Below are 15,749 nucleotides of genomic sequence, written 5' to 3'. Positions count from 1 at the left end.
ATGGCTTCCAAACTGACTAATTTTACATTCCCTTAAAATCATCCTCTGAGGGCCCAGCACAGTAGACTAGTAGCTAAAGTCCTCACCTTGTATATGCCCGGGATCCCATGTGGGTGTTGGTTTGTGTTCCCGCAGCCCTGCTTCCCATCTAACTCCCTGCTTGTGGCCTGAGAAAGCAGTAGAGGACATCCCAAAGCCTTGGGACCCTGCACCCATGTGGGAGATCCAAAGGAGGCTCCTGGCTCCTGGCTTTGGATTGGCTCAACTCCAGCTATTGCAGGCACTTGGGGAGTGAACCAGTGGACAGAAGATCTTCCTCTTTGTCTCTCCTTCTATCTGTATATCTGACTTTCCAATAAAAAAAATAAATAAATCTTTAATTTAAAAAATCAACCTCTGAGATAATTGCCATATTATCCTCCTAATATTGGAAGCAGAGCAGTGTCTAAGCAGTGCACCCAGGGGCGGGGAGTGAGTGAATGAGGCCTGCAAACTCCAGATCCGTCTCTGTCCCTGTGTTGGGGCGTCTACCATAGCGAATGCCATGCACTGTAGAGAACTATAGAAAATGCAAGGTTTTGCACTTGTTTCTTTCAATTGTATATGCAGGTAAACTGTATTGTTAAAAATCTCACCCAAGTAATGTCAAAACACAAAATCAGCAATGGCTTACATTATTTTTTTCTTCACATAATAAATCACAGTTATAAAGCTTTGCAAGTTTACTTTCGAAGAAAAGGGGCAGAATGAAGCATTGGAACTCAAGTCAGGAATCCATTTATTGGTTGGCAGCCATAAAAGATCCCTACTCTTCATCAGGACCTTTCCTATTTACATGAAATGTGGCTTTTCACAGAAATCCTGCAGTGTATTCAGAGAAAAAAGTGTCTTCTATCATAGAAAAATTTCAAAACAAATCGTGTAACGTTAAATAAAGCATGGTTACTGTAGGCCCACAAAAGCATAAAGAAGTGAAGTAGTTTGGGAGAGTCTGAACCTTGCTGTGACCAGGATTTTATACATAAGCTCCAATCAGACTGTTCTCTTTTCAACAGCATCAAGGTGGAAAGGTGGCAGTGCAAGGAGTGAGAGCAGGAAGAAATGGAAGCTGGGGCCTCTGTAATTCCCCAGAATAGCCCACTTATCACACCTCCAAATCATTCATTTCTTCAAACAGAAATAAAAACACCACTTACATTTTGTACTACCACCAAAATGGACACATCTTTCTCCTGATCTGTTAGTTCACTCTGGCAAATTTCTCCATGCTTTTACTGAGGTATACCTTACATATGATAAAATTCCCTTGTTTTAAGAGCACAAAGATTTTTAATAAATTTAACAAAACTGAATAATCACTAACAAATCCCCCAAATGACTGACTACTAAGAGCCTACAGCTATTAGTAACAGCTTTCCACAAATAAATTGTTCCAAATTCAGGCAGGACCCGGAAAGCACACATGGCAGTACATGAATATATTTATCCACACATAAGAATGCTAGGAGATTACTCATAACAATAAGAGCTTACTCACTCTGCTTTTTGTATGTAAGTAAATAGAGGTCAAGCCAATCATGAAAGGTAAACTAAGCTTTTATTATATGAATTACTAGTACAGAAATTTAAGTATATTTCACTTATAGAAAACACAGGATAATAAAAATTAGGTGATAATTATTGATTTTAACCATGAATTCTTAAGTCTATGAAAGTGTCTACAGCTTTTCTGCAAATAATAACTTGCCTTGCACACATGTTACTTTTAAGATCTTAATGAATTTACAAAAGTTACATACTTTGTATAAAGTGGTACATGTTTGATGAGTAGTACCCCAATAGTGTATTGGTTTTAACACAAGGTATCACTGACATTTCGTTTTACCAGGCAACCTATATTTCAGGTCACAATTTGGTTTATGATCTACCCATTATTTAATCAACTAACATATAGAAACAAGTATCTCGGTGCTAACAGAGAAGCTGTTGGATTAAGACAACAGCCCAGCATGATTTGAGGAATTCAGTAATTTATCCCTGTATGCAGGTAATATACCTGACAACAATGACACACTGCTTTTCCTCTTGTACATCGGATACTTTTAATTTCACCTTAGACTCAATAAGCAAGGTCTGAAACAGGAAGACAAATAGTTGAATGCATGCGCACGGAACTGAAAGTCGTAATGAGAGCAGTGCAGTGCTGTTACCTCATACCACAGGCCACTCTGGGACTTCTGAGACTAGCAGAAATGAAAAGGAAATGATTACAAGACATTCTAATACATATTCTATACTGGCCAGTTTGGCAAATTAATTAGCTTGTCATGAAAGCCGATCTCTTTTCCAAAAGAAAAGTCTCCTATTTCCAAGTGTATTAAAAGGGGGTGGGAGAGTGTGTAGCTTGATGATTTAATTATAATGCACGCTAATTCATCCGTGGAAGTTTGGGTTGGATTTCGAGCAATAAAGATGCTATGTGGTTTGGTTTACAGGGCAATGACAGCACCAATGTAGCATTTAATCATCAAGGAGAAGGAGATGACAAAGGCAACGCCAGGCGTGAGTCAGGTCTGTCCCTTAACTTTGCAAACGGTATTCCAGTGGGAGCAGAAAAGAATTTGTTTACTTTCAACAGAGACTTCATCTCCACTGGGCTGACCTTCCTCAACACATTAACTGTAAAGTGATTAATAAAGTTTGAATGGAGGCTCTGGTTACACCAAAAGACAACTACACTCCTCTGTAGTGTTTTAATTAACGGCTAACACTTGAAATTAGTTTGTTGTTGCTACAGTAATTACCTGTTCCTGTGAACACATGGGGGAAGCACTGATCTACAAAATACTTTGCATGTTTGGTCCTGAGGGTCCCATTTTGTTTGTGACCAGCAGAGGCCTTTTGGGAACAGTTCCAGGCCTTAAAGGATGGCTAACACTAAGAGCCTGCTGCAGATTTCTGGGATGTCTAAAATAACAAAGGGACTAGCACAAGAGAACAGCAGCCATCCCTATGTTCTCCTTTTCCAGTTAGAACAATAGTTTCCAGGTGACTAAACAAAGAACTTGATACCAACTTCATTACAACACAGCACAGAATCATACATTTTCTATCTAAGGAATATAGAACATTCTCTAGTCAAATCTTCTTCAACAATGGGAACACCCAAAGCTAGGTTAAATGACTCATTGAAGCTCACACAGCAAGTGTCAAAGTCAAGACAAGAACTAAGGCAAAACACACTTAACTTAGGACCTCAACAAAATGCACAGTGATGCTTAAGGTTTTTTTTTTTTTACTGGGTATTCTAGGGCAAGGAAACATGAAAGGCAAAATTTACAAAGGTACAGACCTATGTGACCCAGGCTAAGAACCATCAAATCCACATCTCTCCAGGCAAGACAGCCCTCTATAATTACTGCCCAGCTATGCCTGGGGCAGAGCAACCAAGAGATCTCAAGTCACTGCCCAGCTGCCTGTCTTACTCAGCGCCTTGCCACTTCTTATCCACATAACTTGCTAAAACCTCAGCATGTTTCTGTTCTCTCAATGCTGGAGTCAGCAAAATGATCCATACCTTATGCAGCTGGGAGGATTCAGTGAAGTGATACTGACGTGAGGACATGGTACTAACTTTAGACAGGCTTTAAGTGGTACCGAGTTACAAAGCAAAGAACTGCAGCATCCTTAGATGCTACAAGTATGACAAGTATGACTCAGATTCTCATTTTCATATTTCCCTCTCATTCTCAACAGTAAGTCATGTATACTCAAGATAGGCGTGATAAATGCCTATGCATGCAGGTACTCATCTAAGCAGAAATTCCACTTGGCAAGTTGTTGTTGCTAAGTGAGACAGTAAATTTGTCATTCTCCCTGGGCTAATAAATAGGAAACTATAAACAACCCTACAAATATCTTCTTTTAATATCCACTCTTATATACTCTAAAGTGCAATGTTGAGAATTCGCCTAAGTTTCAGACTTTAATTACTTTACGGTAACCCCAGGCACACTGCAGAAAACTGGTTATGTGCCTGCTTCCATACAAGAGAGGACTATATCTGAATCTTTGTGCATTCCTTATGCTTAGCATAAGTCCTCACCCACTAGAGGTGCTTCATAATATATTTGATAAATGATTACTGCTTTGGGGTGAAAAAAAAAAGTCTACACGTGGATGGTTCGTAAAAAAAAATCAACATGCAGTTGGCTAATTCTATAATCTTATAAGCTATTACAATCATCTGCTTTTCATGGGTAGATTTCTTACTGCTGAATCAAAAGTCCTGATAAGTGCTTCATGATGTGCCTCCTAGTTACTTCACTAATCCGGGCTTCAGTCAATTTCCCTCAACCATAATACTCAATCTGCACTTCCTAAAGACTTGGAGCTTTTCAACCTGCTCCTGAATCCTGGACTTTTTCCTCTGATAGACAGCAACTTGGCTTGCTCTATTACTTACTTCAGGTGCAGCATTACTGCTCTGAGCTTCCTATGTAAACATCCCATTCATCCTTTACCTTCTTTATTCTTCATAGAATTATCAACACCCAACAGAGTTTACTAATTGATGACTAATCTCCTACCAGTAGAATGGAACTCCATGAAAACAGAGCCTTTTGGTCTGGGTTCTCTTGCTCTAAGTCCAGTGTGTGACACTGTCATGCACACATTTAAAAATATTCATTGAGTGAATGAAGATATTTTATTGATGGTTACAAGTGTTTTTAAGACTTGCATGACTTTCATATACAATCTGAGAAGAAAAGGAAGGACCAAGGTTTTGGAAATGTGCAACTGAAAATTCTAGTCTACAAGAAACTAGAATAAACTGCATTTCTAAGCAAGGGAAAGAGAAAACTGAAAACAAAATATTCAAAAGTCCTATATCCTGGGCCCGGCGCGATGGCACAGTGGTTAAGGTCCTCACCTTGCACGCCCGGGATCCCATATGGGCGCCGGTTCTAATCCCGGTAGCCCCGCTTCCCATCCAGCTCCCTGCCTGTGGCCTGGGAAAGCAGTCGAGGACGGCCCAAAGCTTTGGGACCCTGCACCCACATGGGAGACCTGGAAGAGGCTTCTGGCTTCAGATCGGCATAGCATTGGCTGTTGCGCTCACTTGGGGAGTGAATCACTGGACGGAAGATCTTCCTCTCTGTCTCTCCTCTCTGTATATCCGCCTTTCCAATAAAAATAAAATAAATCTTAAAAAAAAAAAAGAAAGTATATCCACAGGAGGAAACCACCTGTGCTCATGTTCCAACATCTGGACTCCCACACAAATTTACACCCTGTGCAAAACCAACTGCATCTGCATTTTACCATGTGTACTAAAATTATGCTTAGAATTTCAAATTCTAAGAGAAACAAAGGAAAAAAAAAAGAAAAAGGAATTATCCCAGCTGACTCCTGTTCACAAAACAAATAACCTGGAGGTGATCATATATTTTCTGATAAAAGTGTGTACAATCTCATACAATTAAAGTAGGCACTTAATTTCTATAGTACATCCCTGCATATTAATTTCTGAACATTTTCCAATCAAACGGTTTTAAATTATGAACACAAAGAATTTAGAACAGGGAGCATCTGTGCTTCTCTGGCGTCTGTGACACGGGATCCAGTTTCGCAATGGGGGTGCTGAACTATGATTTGACCAGATATGTAGTTCCAGTTTCAGTGGAACTAACAACATGATATGTGATAAATGTCACCTGATTTAGCAAAACAACATTTAAATAAGTAGGAAAACATAGCTCTTTTTTTTTCTCTTGAAAAGATCTCAAGAGTAATTGCGTGTGCAATGACTTTTAATCACAAGGGCAGAGGAGGAACCCTGACACGCCAGTCCTGTCACCGCCCTTTGAAGATCACGGGGCATTTCTTTCATAAGCCACGTGAACTAAATGCCACTGACTTGGGCCCTACATCTCATATAACATACTTGAAAGGAGGTTAGTGAAAAGAGGGACAATTGCTCCGTGAATTATTGACAGGGTGCTATCAACGGTTAGAAAGTTCTCCAAATGGACAGGAAACCTAAGAAAATGATCCACTCACTAAAATATTGAAAGTGACAGGCAGGATTTTACTTCAGAAATAAGCAGTAATTAACAAGAGATGCTCATATTCTGGGCAAACAGAAAAGAAGGTGATGGTGTTTATTTTGCTTTCTAACGTTCTTACTGAATAGGTAGGAAACAAGAAAGGCAAGCAAAGGCTTATTTCCAAATAAATAAAAGTTAAAGACAAATGCACTTGTGGCTATCAGCACACTGAAGAGAAAATAATGGTTCTCCCAAATAATGAAGCAAGCTCTTCCACTGCAGGCTAATATTTCACACCTTCTGGGACAACCCAGATTCCCATTCTCTGAATGCTTTGAGAGAGGGGAAAAAAAAAAGGCAAAAGAGAAATTTCTTCAAGATCTAATTCACTATGATAGAACAGCGGACTGGGAGAAGACAAGTCATTGTCTAAACTGAAATGCTTGTTGAGCTACGCACGTTAATGAGCTATGCAACTCTTCCGATTCTCACTACTACTCAAGAATCACCTACACTCAGATTCAGTTAATAAATCTGCTTACCAAAAAATCTGGCATTCATGAAAGTCAATATGACATCGACCATCAATTTCCACACTCAAAGATGCTATTTCTTTTCTTTTTAAAAGATATTGGGCCTGGCGCAATAGCGTAGTGGTTACAGTCCTCACCTTGCCCCACTTCCCATCCAGCTCCCTGCATGTGGCCTGGGAAAGCAGTCCAGGACGGCCCAAAGCCTTGGGAGCCTGCACCAGGTGGGAGACCCAGAAGAGCTCCTGGCTCCTGGCTTCAGATTGGCTCAGCTCTAGCCATTGTGGTCACTTGGGGAGTGAACCATCAGACAGAGGATCTTCCTCTCTGTCTCTCCTCCTCTCTGTATATCTGCGTTTCCAATAAAAATAAATAAGTCTTTTAAAAAAAAGATATTAAAAAAAAAAAGTGGACCCAGCAGCGTGGCCTAGCGGCTAAAGTCCTCGTCTTGAAAGCGCCAGGATCCCATATGGGCACCGATTCTAATCCCGGCAGCTCCACTTCCCATCCAGTTCCCTGCTTGTGGCCTGGGAAAGTAGTCGAGGACGGCCCAAAGCTTTGGGACCCTGCACCCATGTGGGAGACCTGGAAGAAGTTCCTGGCTCCTGACTTCGGAATAGCATTGGCTGTTGCGCTCACTTGGGGAGTGACTCACTGGACGGAAGATCTTCCTCTCTGTCTCTCCTCCTCTCTGTATATCTGACTTTCCAATAAATAAATAAATCTTTAGCAACAACAACAACAACAAAGTAACTGTGCTTCTACATAAAATGGGAAAAACAAGATGGAAGTCTGTTTCACTTGCTGTCTTTTCCACTCCAAAGACTTTACCGCTTTGGCATAAAAGAAAAGTAAAACAAAAAGAGAGTAGATGATAGAAATGAACTGGTCCACTATGGAAAGCTCCATGAACTCTGAGCCTGCTACTTAAAGCAGGAACCCGAAAGCTGACTGCCTTACACTGCTCCCAAGGGCTGCATGGCTGAGCCGTTCTGAAGCCAAGACCGAACAGCATTGTTTTTGCTGAATAAAAGTCAAGTGCAGAAATACATGTGAGCATGCAGAAACATATAAATAGAGCAATCTTCTGCTATCTTGTGAGATTTCATTTAAAAATCCTCTGGAGGTCCTCTTCCAATGTAATGACACGCTTTCTGAAACCAAATATAAACTAGCTGTTGTTCAGCTAACGAAAATTTTGCTTCACTGTTTTTCAGAGATTTAGTCACTTGGTAGATTTTTTGGGGGAAAGGGGTAGATTTTACTACAGTGTTTACGGCCAGTGGTCAAGCTCTGGGATTTTAACAGTACCATATCACATACTAACATAGCCATCCATAGAGGGAAAATCAAATAGCTTCAGTGAAATCAACACTGACAGTTGTTGCCTTCTGTAATAGATAAACACATTAGCCGGGCTCTAGCTGTTAAAACAGAAAACCCAAAGTAAACAGCAGTTGTAAAAAGAAGCTCTTATGTAAACTGTACCAGTTCACATAGCGGTCTAGGCCACACTTCCTTCTGCCTAGCCGCCCTTCATTGATGTTTGACTGCTGATTGCAAAATATCTGTGGATCAGCAACAAGGATTCCAGGCTGCTTTGAAATGACAACCCAAACAACATGATTGCGCTATAGATACTAATTTCAAAATACTAGTTGTACAAAAGATCCTAAATAGACCCTGTATATGATATGAGTGGGTGATCTGATCAGGTTAGGAAGATTTTCCTCAGAGCAAAACTGACGTAATCCTGTATGTTATTCTTCTTCCCACTCTGGTCATATACCCCTTCTTACTCCCAGCCTTGCCTCAACATGGTCAGCTCTGCTTCCAAATTTCCTCTGTCAGTTGATGCCAGCCTTTAGCCCTCCCCACATCAGCTAGAGTAATGTCTTTTAATATACGGCCTAAATACCTTTGAGATCAAGGAGCTGCAGATCAAAGGTTCTGAGAGGACATGATGGGCAACACAGAGAGGCAAGAAATATAAAGTCTAATGGTGAGAGTGAAAGAAATGAATGGAGTGGTTAGGCAGCACAGGTAGAGAAACCCAGGATCCCATCAAGGGAAACGCTTCTCAAATGGCTTGATTCCAGCTATGTCTGTTCACAGCTTCCTGGTAAACAGTAGACCACTTTCTAAAATCAGATAATAAAGAAGGTTATTTCAGAAAACCTCTTTCCACTATTAGTATTCTGTTGTATTTTATATTTTCTAAAATATTTCCCACAAAAATTTGCAAGACAGATGTTACCATTATTCCCTACTTTTCATAAACAGGAAAATCAAGGCTCAGGCTCAGCGAGGCTTAGCAGCAGTGTGGGGATTCCTGCGTGACAAGCGCTGCATCCTCAGCAGCCGGATGCAGGGCACAGCCTGACGAGCTCTGTGTGAGAACGTAAACCCATGGCTGCTAGAACAGACACCTCTAATCGTCGCCAAAGTTCTCCGGATACGGTCAGTGGTGACTTTTAAAAAGCAATAGGGAAAATCGATTGAATGACTCACTTTTCAGAGTTGCATTAACTTTTTCAGGCCACTGGGGTACAATTGACTAAATTACCTCTTCTGTAACACTAAATAGCACCCCAGTGGGTCAAAGAGTAAATGCACCTCTGGAAAGTGAGCCATTTATCCCCCTTCTTCCCTGTGGTACCAGATGTGATATGTCCCCTATGACGGAAATATTAGCCCATTTTCATTAAAAAAGAAAAAACAAGAAACTGTCCCTGAGTACAGGGAAGCTTGGGGGAGGAGGGAAGCAGAAAATATTTCTTCTGCCCACAATATCATTCAAAATTCAAGATGGGATTACATGAAAATATCTGTTTTTCATTCAGTGGCAATTTACTGTAATCAAGACCTCAAAATAGAATAAAACATATCAATTCAAAGCTGACGGCTTCCAGGAGAGACAAGCACAAGACAATAGGATGGCCAGTTTCATCCTGCACTTCAGTGGTTCAGACATAAGCTCAAGCATTCATCTTGCTTACAAAATATGATGCACAGCCTAAGCAGCTAGCCTCTCATACATTAGAATGCAGGTTATGCCTTTACTGGGGGGCGAAAAATCCCTTGGCAAGGGATAATAATCTCTTGGCAAATAAGCATATTACTACTTCTAATCTCCATAAAAGCAAAAGCTCTGAATATATTTTGAGGTCCTTTGGAATAGCTGTGGGAGGATTTAACTTTGCGAGCCACCTTTGCTAGGCCACACCTTTCAGTGCTCAGCACAGTTAGTCCGTTATTCTTCTGGAAGATGGCTAGGCAGTGAAAATAAGACAACTTTAATTTAAGAATCATCCAGCTTCTAATTAAACTGCCATAGGCAGCTGGTTGGATAAGTTTTAATCAGTTTCAATCACCTATTGATTGGTATCCTGAAGCCTAAAAAATTAAAAGTAAAAGATGATTGGGGAATTGTCCCATCTCAGAACAACAGTAGAGGCCTCTGTAAATAACTCCTCTTTTAACCATCAGCTCAATGAACACTTCAATACTGCAGTACAAAGTCTTCTGCAAAATTACTTTAACTAACAAGCAGAAATTTATCAGCTTCAGCCAAAATCAATGCTGAAATCAATTTGAACACTGGTTGTGTCTAAAGGGGCTCATTGGCAATTTAGGGAAATTACACCATGTAAATGCCTGTGCTTTAATTGAACAGTTTCATCAACGAGGCTGTGATTGCTGTCCATTCGTTTACTTCCTTTCACTGCAGCGACCATTCTGCACAGGAATGGCTGTCGTCAGGCGGCAGCCAGGCACTTTATCTTCATTTTGTGCACTTTTGTGTATCACGGACTTGAAGAAGTGGGCATATCATGACTAGGGTCAAAATAAAGCAGGAGAGACTTTTTCCTTTAACATAAGCACTGAACAGCACAAGCTACCATGGGGCCGTAAACTTTAGTGGCAAGAAGGAATCTGAGCCTCTTGCCTGCACGAGACACAGTGTCACCATGATGAAGACCACATGAGAATGACGGAAGGAAAATATGTGCACTTGAAAGCCAACTCCAACACTATTTTTTTTTCAAAAGATTTCTCTGATGACTTCCACAAGTAAATACACTGTGTTAGACTATTTTTCTTCGAAAACTCAGCAATGTTTTCTTTTACAGAATCTCCCAATACGACTCAGGAGAAGCTGCCATTCTCCAATCCTGTTAGGGGATGAAGGTATAAAGGCAGCACAGACATTAAGTTACATGGATGGAGGAAGCAGGGAGGGGTCTGTGAGGAGGAAAACCAACTTCTGTACAAAGTCAAGGAAGTTCAAAACAGCAACAAGATTCTAGAGAGGACCTAAGAAGACTCGCACAAGCACTTGGAACATCACAGTAATGAAAACAACCTCTGAGACAATTTCCCTAGAATCATATGCTGGAGGCTCAGAGGTACCCAGGAACGTCTGACACTGGACTCATCAGTCACAGCTGTTGGTTCCTATGGGTTCTCTGCAAGGAAAAAGTGTTTCACACCTACTACCATCACCACCACCAAGTACACCTGTCATCTATCTGCCAGAAAATGCTGGCAGCACTTCCTAGGCTTGTGCAGATCCACGCTCTGAAGCTTCTCACGGGGACAGATGTTGGGATATCCTAGGAAGGATGCAGGAAAGGGACTCCAGGGTAGCCCTATCCTTTGACTTGCTCCCATTCATTTCTTTAGGTTTCAGTGCCTTCACAATCCAAACAAGCACAATGACACCTGCTGCGCTGCCTGCACTCCAGTGTAACTGGGAAGGACATGGGGCACATGACAATAGCTGCTGTGGAAACATGCCTGCGGGTCCCAGAGACAGCTCGTCTAGTGTCCTTGGTATACTGTGGCCAAGTCAACGTTTCCTGGATCTCCAAAGTGGCAGGGGACCTTCTCATCCTCTCAGCCATCTAAACCTGTGTTCTGTGGGAGAAGAACTTTAGGGTATAGCACAAACTTGACTACGGAAAGGTGTTTGCAGTAAACCTCCGTTTTGCAACTAAACCTGTGGAACATTTTCTCCACCCACCCCCAACTTGCATAAATTTCCTTGGCTTTACATGTTGTTGCTGAAACAATGTAAAAATATATTTTATTCATAGTTTTTAGATAACTTTTCTGAAAACTTAATTATGGTTTAATCCAACCTTTATGCTTATTGACTAAGTATATTGTTACATTTTGCTGCTACAGTTAGCAGATGTAATGGAGTCAGTATTTTTGAGAATTGTACACAACACATATTTTCTAAATACACTAAGCTTGTTAAAATGCTATATTGATTGTGCCCTAAAGCAAAGTTCTAATTTTGTCTTAACAGTTTTCATTATTTGAATGCACAAAACAAAAACTATCAACTCCACTTTTAGCAATCCTGACCAAGCACACTTTTTCTTGCTGCAATATTGACAAGGAAAAGTATGAGCATTTGAGATCAAGAGAGCAACCTAACACAGGATCACATTTCAAAAGCATATAACATTAAAAGAATTTATGCTTACCACACAACCTAAACTTCCATCACGATTCCTCCTTCTAATTTAGCTCCTCCAATTCAGTGCTGGTACATGAACAGACCCCAGTATGTTTCATTCTAGTGATGCAGTAATTCAAGAGAAATATAGTCTCTTACATCAGAGCAACTAAGAACAGAGTGAAGGAAGAAAAAACTAGTGGCAGAAAGTTATACACAATGACTGCCTCTTGGAATTTCCAGGGAGTTATTTTTTGAAAAAAGCAATTTAAGTAAATACCCTAGATGCTATAGTACACAAATATTTTCTCATGCTATATGCCAACCAAGAGAATGCAATTTCCTAACATACCAAGTACTGCAAAATGGTTTTAAAAATTTAGCATAACTTCTAAATCAAGAAGTGCACCACCTCTACTAGCATAACCATACAATTCATCTAGGGATACAATTATTAAATTCTAACTTTTTGCTAAGGGACCCAAAGGACTGACCAAATTACAAGTCATGCTGCAATAACTGTCAGCTTAGCACAATTTTAACATCCACTAAAAAGGCTTGAAAATTAAATGAGCAGCCGCATCACTGTTTTTCAGAATAATGCATTAATTTATATCCTACACAGATAATTTTGATTAAAGAGGGAAACTCAGACAGTGAAAGACAAAACCGAAAGACCTTGGCTTAAAACAATTTCCCAGGTCCTGCTCTTGGAATCCAAAGACCAGGATTTCAATTGTGACTTAACCCCGGGTGTGTGACTTAATCCTTCCAACCTTGTTGAACTATCAAAACCACTTAAGCAAGATCCTCAGAGCATGCCCCACATCAGGGACCTGGTATGGGTGGGAGACTGGGTGGGGCTTCTCCCTTAATATCCCCCTTTACCTCAGACACCTGAAGGAAACAATATGGAAATAATAGTATTACCCACTTTCCTGTAGCCCTTGAACATTTTTACCCTAATTAACTATGTAAAGATTTAATTTTAAAAATGGAAACAGTTTTAAAAAAAATTACGGACTTTAAAAAAAGATCCTTCCAACCTCAGCTTTTCTCATCGGTAAATAGAGGGGGAAAGCACATCTTCCAGTCAAAGACTAAAAGACATGGCGTGGCCAGGTCCTGATTCGCTCCACTGTGACTACACTGGCCTGGACACAGCCTGAGGGCTGCTTCTGCATGGGAGGTTCCAGTCCTTCCATTCACACACCAATTCCTCAGATACCCTTCCCAGGGACCTCTCATAGTCTTTATGGCACTTGCACAATCTGATCTTATCATCCTATTTCAGGATTTCCTAGACGACTGTCCATTCATGACACCAGTGTGAGCCCAAAAACACACAGACCTTGTCTGTTCGCTACTGAACAGTGTGTGCTCAGAACAGTCCTTGGTACTTGCTGACACCATTTGCTCAGTAAGACAAAAGTGAGAGAAAAAAAACCAAACCATATCTGACGTAAGGTGTTTATGGCAACTGGATGATTCTGGTTCAGGAATGTCAGACTGGAAGACCCTATGTAGACATCTCTCATCTAGGTCTTAAGGAATTAAATCTTAAGCCACACCCATCAGCTTAAAGTGGGAGAGCTCACCAGCTCCCAGAGCAACCTAGCAACAGCAACACTTTGCGTCTGTCCTTGGACTGTGCAAATCAGCCTCTGCAGCTTAATTCACAAAACACTCAAGCCTCTAGAGCCCACAGTGAAGAAGAGCCCAACCGTGTTGTATGGGGAGACCCACGTAGACCCACCCATCAGTGCCTTACTTCAACCAAGGGCACCACTGCCAGAGGCAGTCAAGACATGCAATACTATCTAGCCCATCAAAGAACGCTAAGAAAATCTATATCCACAGAAAAGCTTCGATTATAAGTCAGTTGTTAAAATTTTCTCCACGTTGGGTTGCAGTTAGCCAATTCCTGCAACTATTTCTCAACTCAAATTGTAGTTCTTCTATGAGGCCTTCCAGATCCTTCCTCAGCCTCAGGGTTCCTGTCCCACAAGGATACACCACAGGGTCCTACGCTTACCTATGGACAAAAATTCCACATCCATTGGCAGATCCTGTGAGGGCAGGGCTGTCCCCGACATGCAACATTTGCAACATAGGGCCCTCCTTCCACACAGGCACATGCTCAGGACTTGGCTGCTGCATGAAAGAGGAAGGACTGAGGCCCAACTCCCAGGCCCCTCACTCTTCTCTCACTGCTTCTCTGAGTGCTCCTGGCAGTGCCCACATCCCTGCACACTCAACACCCCAAGATAAACATGTGAACTCACACAAGACAAGAGCAAGAACTCACTCAGACAAGAGCAAATCCTGATGGAATGCTCTCCTAACATAACCAGAGAACAGATATCAAAGGAAGCTAAATCCTCCGCATGCACAATGACAGAAGCGTGTGAATGGCCTATCTACCTGCTCACAGTCACTTCTGCCAGAACCTTTGGATTTTTTTTTTCAATAATGAAAGCATTTTATTAAAATAAAATATTAGATGGCTTGCCATTTCAAAATTACATTTTCCCTGGAAAAAGATGATGTTAAACACTTAGATTCAGCAAATTCTCACTTGAAATATTACCATAATGTATTGATTTTTTACCAGACTCAATTGACTGAAAAGTTGTTTGTATAGCAATATTGGCCAAACCAATATACTAGAACAATTTTGTTACCCATAGTAATCAAGTGCGTTTCTGAAGCATAATTATACTGTCATAAAAACAAAGCCAAGATACCCTTTTCCAAGCAATAAAACTATAGGAGCTATAAAATACAAAGAAGAAAGGGCTAAACAAATGAGATTTCTTAAAATGAAATTTAGTGTCTTTCAAAAACACCACTGCCTCCTTTTTCCTTCCCTTAAAGCCAAGGTTAGCAAAAAAATGATCAATACTTCAATCTCAATAAACTATTCCAATAATAGTTAATTCAGGTGGAAACAGAGTCTGAAAATCTCTGCTCAGTGACCTGTGACATCCTGTCATGTTGGCTGGCTGCCAATAATCCATCATTGCCATAATGGATATGAGCGTGTGTGAAGTTCTACAAACACAATACAGGGCGGGGCGGGAGGAGGTGGCAAAGGTAGGACAGGTGCAAAGAATCAGGGATTCCAGCAGATTCTTTAGCTTCAAATCAATGCCACGCACATTACTGTTTGAAACAAACCTGTAACTGTGGATGCTGATATAGAGAGAGGAAGCATACATAATTAATTTTACTTGACAAATACTCATTGATTTTCTGAAAACATGAATACCCTTGCTTGTCACATGATGCTGTAACACAATGCAGCCATACATAAGTATTTAATATTGCATTAGAATGATGTCTTGTTTGCTTGTTTAAATTATGATCCTGGCTGCAAGGAAAAGGATCTTCATTTGATTGGAAATTCAAACTCCAAATAAATCACACCACTGCTTTCACTCTCAGGCCAATATCAAACCATTTGAAAAATTATTTGTAATTTCCAAGAGGCATTGCAAATGGTGAAGCAGTGGGGTCCCTGCCACATCCACTAGAGAAGCTGAGGCTCTGGTCTGACACTGCCAGGCTAGCTGGCCAGAGAGGAGGTCCAAGATATCTGGTGCTCTGTCATTCCCAGGGTTTTCATCATCAAGGACTCTGGGGTTTACCCTCAGGACTCTCATGCTTTGAAAGATTTTGTTTACTGAATAGCCTTTA

At 40.8% G+C, this 15,749-nt stretch overlaps 1 protein-coding gene across 5 annotated transcripts in view; it reads right to left on the bottom strand.

Moving 5' to 3' along the window:
- Window positions 1–15,749, bottom strand: part of MAP2K5 (mitogen-activated protein kinase kinase 5) — a 251,876-nt gene that overhangs the window by 169,026 nt on the left and 67,101 nt on the right. The gene's annotated exons all lie outside the window — the stretch shown is intronic.

This window comes from Ochotona curzoniae, unplaced genomic scaffold (genome assembly GCF_017591425.1).
Source record: "Ochotona curzoniae isolate NIBS_2020 unplaced genomic scaffold, NIBS_Ocur_1.0 scaffold_4701, whole genome shotgun sequence".
Lineage (NCBI taxonomy): Eukaryota > Metazoa > Chordata > Mammalia > Lagomorpha > Ochotonidae > Ochotona > Ochotona curzoniae.
The sequence above is the reverse complement of the archived record's forward strand: the minus strand, read 5'-3'. Positions and strand labels throughout refer to the sequence as shown.